This window comes from Humulus lupulus, chromosome 6 (assembly GCF_963169125.1).
Source record: "Humulus lupulus chromosome 6, drHumLupu1.1, whole genome shotgun sequence".
Classification (NCBI taxonomy): Eukaryota; Viridiplantae; Streptophyta; class Magnoliopsida; order Rosales; family Cannabaceae; genus Humulus; species Humulus lupulus.
In genome coordinates this window covers 27,256,925-27,261,148 of record NC_084798.1, presented here as the reverse complement: position 1 = coordinate 27,261,148, position 4,224 = coordinate 27,256,925, and positions in this window count along the sequence as shown.

The window sequence follows — 4,224 nt, the reverse complement described above, 5'->3', positions numbered from 1 at the left end:
AATGCTAGAGCCTCAACAAGTCAAAAAGTAGCTGGAATACTTGATGTGGATGCATTAACAGCTTTGATCGCTCAAGTTTCTTCATTGACTAACCTTCTCAAGAACATGAGTTTGGGGGGAATGGTACAACCAGCTACTATGGGACAAGTTGTTGATGTGTCTTGTGTTTTTTGCGGAGATGGGCACACATTTGAGAGTTGTCCTTTGAATCCCGGGGTGGAGGCAGCATCCAAATTTCTCATTGGGTGGGAGAGGGGGGGGGGGGGTCAAGGTGCTAGTTCAAGCAGAGCATCTATGCAAAACAAGCCTACATATCCATCGGGGTTTTCTCAACAACAACGAAGAGCTCAACCACCTCCTCCTGAAGTATCTCAATCAAGCTCATTGGAGAGTTTAATGAAAGAATATATGGACAAGAATGATGTTGTGATTAAGAGCCAAGCGACATCATTGAGGAACCTACAGATTCAAGTGGGGTAGAAAACTAATGAGCTAAGGAATGGACCACAAGGCATTTTGCCTAGTGATACGTAAAATCCAAGGAGAGATGGTAAGGAGCATTGAAAGGCAGTTGCCTCGAGGAGTGGTAAAAATCTGGAGTTGACTGAGGATAATTCTAGGAGCAACAACGAGACCACTTCAATCCATGGTAGTGTGGGAAAGGGAGACAGAGTTGTGAGTTCAAAAATGTCAAATGCTATCCTGAAGCAATTGATGCAGCAATTCCTCAGCAAAATGCAACAAAGAAGCCTATGAGCAAGCCACCTCAACCATTTCTTTAGTGATTTCAAAAGCAGCAACAAGATGGTCAATTCCGAAGATTTTTAGATGTTTTGAAACAACTTCACATCAATATACCGTTGGTGGAAGCTTTGGAACAAATGCCCAACTATGTGAAGTTTTTGAAGGATATTTTAACTAAGAAGAAGAGACTTGGAGAATTTGAAACAGTGGCTTTGACTGAAGGTTGTAGTGATATATTGAAAAATAAAATTCCTCCAATGTTGAAGGATCCAGGCAGTTTCACAATTCCAATTTCTATTGGGGGATGAGAAGTTGGTAAAGCTTTTTGTGATCTGGGAGCTAGTATTAATTTGATGCCCATGTCCATTTTTACGAAGTTGGGAATTAGAGAAGCAAGGCTAGCTACACTCACCTTGCAATTAGCTGACTATTCTATGGTGCATTCGAAGGGAAAGAATTAAGACGTCCTAGTACAAGTTGACAAGTTCATTTTTCCGACGGATTTTATTATTCTTGACTATGAGGAAGATAAGGATGTACCGATCATTTTGGGGAGACCATTTCTTGCCACCGAGAGGACATTGATAGATGTTGAAAAAGGAGAGCTCACCATTCGAGGTCAAGAGGAACAAGTCACATTCAAGTTTTTTAATCCTATAGGCTCTCCTGATGAAGTTGAAGCTTGCTTGGCCATGAGTGCTTCTAACTTCAAGTTGATTGAAAAGATGCATGAAAAGCATAGCAAAGGAATGAAGAAAAATGTCCCTTTTGAAGATAATGAGAAAAGAGGTGAGCCATGGATAAGTAAGGAAGAAGAACCATCTCATCCTCCAAAGCTATAGAAGAAAAAGAAGCATAAAGGAAAACCTCAATCACTAATGTTGGAAGTTGGGAAAAGAGTGTTTTTCTCAAACTCTCTAGTGAAATCAAGGTGTGATGTTGGGTTCTTAGTGAGCAAGGTGTTTCCCAATGGTGTAGTAGAATTATATGATGAGCATTTGGGGAGAGCATTTAAGGTGACAAGGAAAGGAGAAAAGTTTGGGGGAAGCGAGGTTGAGCAATACCAAACCTTGGTTTCCTTGAAAGATCCTCACAAAAAAAATTAAGTTTGGGTTGCTATAGTTTTTGGAGGATTCATTTGTGCAGCAACTCAAAGAAAGAACGAATAAAAATCCATTGAAAAGAAAAAAAAAATATTAGTGTTTTTGTTATTTTAATTTTAATTTTTGTTATGTTAATTTCATTTTACTGTAATGTTGTTTTTGGAGTGCTATTATGTGTTTTTGTGTTAAGGTGTTAAGAAAGCAAGCATATGGTGTTCTAGAAGTAATTTTTGGGTTTGATGGTTTTGCGAACTTTTTGCTTCAGCAAACAAGGAGCAAAAATTTCTGAAAAAACTGAGGGTTCCGTCATTTTTTTTTCTTTTGGGTTTGATGGTTTTGCGAACTTTTTGCTTCAACAAATAGGGAGCAAAAATTTCCGAAAAAACTGAGGGGTTCCATCAAAAGTTTTGCTGGAGCATGGAAATTTTGAAGCAGGCACAATTTGAATGGGGCATGGTCTGACTCGAAAAAAAAGAATAATAATAATAACCCCAAGCTACTCAAGACCATACCCTAAACCGAATGCCCTCATTCTTTTTCTCTTCGTGCCTCTGTCCTTTTCTCAAGTCACCACCACCATTTTCCTCACCTCCAAGTACCACCGCCTGAAAATCAGCACCAAACCAAGCTCCACCTCCCTCTTTCTTGCGAGATCTTCGAACCCAGGCCGAGAGTCCCCAGGCATCTGCCTTTGCTTCCCATCTCCCCATGAGCCCCATTCATAGCCACTCCGAGCTCCCAATGCCAGAACCCAGCCGCACTTCTCCTTCCGCGAACTCCGCCCTTCTGCAAGAAACTCGATCCATCCATGCCCAGAAATCCCCGAGATAATTCAACCCAGAAAGAGAGAATCCTAGGAGCTCCATGAGCATCATCAAGAAATCTCCATCCGCAACTAGCTGCGCCTCACCCAAGCACCAAGTGACCCAACTGCACATCCCTTGAGCAGAGTGTAGAGTCCAAGAACTTTACTTAGCTAAGTTAGATAGTAGTATAATAGTAATAGTAGTATTATTGTTATAACTATGGATTTTTGGTTCAGACCGGGATTTATTTGGACACTCATAGTAGTACTTGTAGATTTTCTAAGTTTAACCTATAGTTTAAGAATATTAATTTTAACCTAAGGTTTGATTAATATGACTGATATTGAGGATAATATTTGGTATACTATAAGGTTTAGATAAGAACCAATTAGATAATAGCACATGTTATGTATGGGTTATTAATGATTAAGTATTTTGAGGATTTAAATTTATTAAGGGTAAAGTTTGAATGCTCTAAGATCAGTCAGCAGCTTTGAAAACGTTTGAGGGCTTAGTCAAGGCTGTTTACTCAATTTAAATTAAGCTAAAAATGTGTAATTTTGTGTTTAAATAATCTGCGTATGCCGATATATCGCAGCTATAGGGGTCGATATATCGCAGCACGAAGATACGAAAAACCCGAAACGATGCACGATTGCCTCGGGCATACTGGCCCAGGCGATATATCGCCTACAGGGGGCGATATATCACCCCTCTAAGCACATTTTGAAAGTTTTCAAAATCATTTCCCATTCAAACCTTCAACCTCTTGATAAGTCCAACATCTTTTTAAACGAGTCTTCAGCCTTTGCTGAACGATAATTCAAATTATTTTCACTTTAAAAGCCATTATTTTTATTCAAGTTAAATGAAGATCTCTTCATTCCTAAACTCTATAAATATGACCTAGTACCCCAGCCATTATTCATCTATTACTCTAAGTTCAGAGGCTGCAAGTTGCTAGGTGAGTGTGAGAGTGTAAACACTTAGGTTGGGAATCATAAGCTTATCAAACACTTGGGAAGTAAGGTTTTATAGCATTTCGGTTCAAGGTTTAGATTGGTCTTACAAGCCTTCAAGGTATTTCCACACTCTAGTTCATTGGTTTTATTTTATTTAAGTTCTCATAGTCTTCTACTCAGCCTTCTAACCTTATTCTTATTTTGGTTAGGAAATCTAAGTTCTTGAGCACAAGGTTTTGGTAAGTATATTTTAATAGTATAGTTCCTTCATCTCTTTCATCTCTTTTTATTCAATAGACTCACCCTTTCATAAATAGTTTTTAGGAGTGTTCCAAAGTCCCAACTCTGTCCTCATATCCCGGTAACTTTCGTAAGGAAAATAGGATAGAATTTATATGTTATATGCTTTTATATGTTATCTTATGATTTTATGTTATGCAATATGTTATGATATGTATGATTGTAGACTTGGGCATATGACCCATATGACTAACAAGCCCCATATAGATTATGGGCATATGACTTGCTTAGCTAGCAAGACCCCACTAATCTATTGGGCATATGACTTGTTTAGTTTATGGGACCCCAAGTAATAATGGCCATTATAGT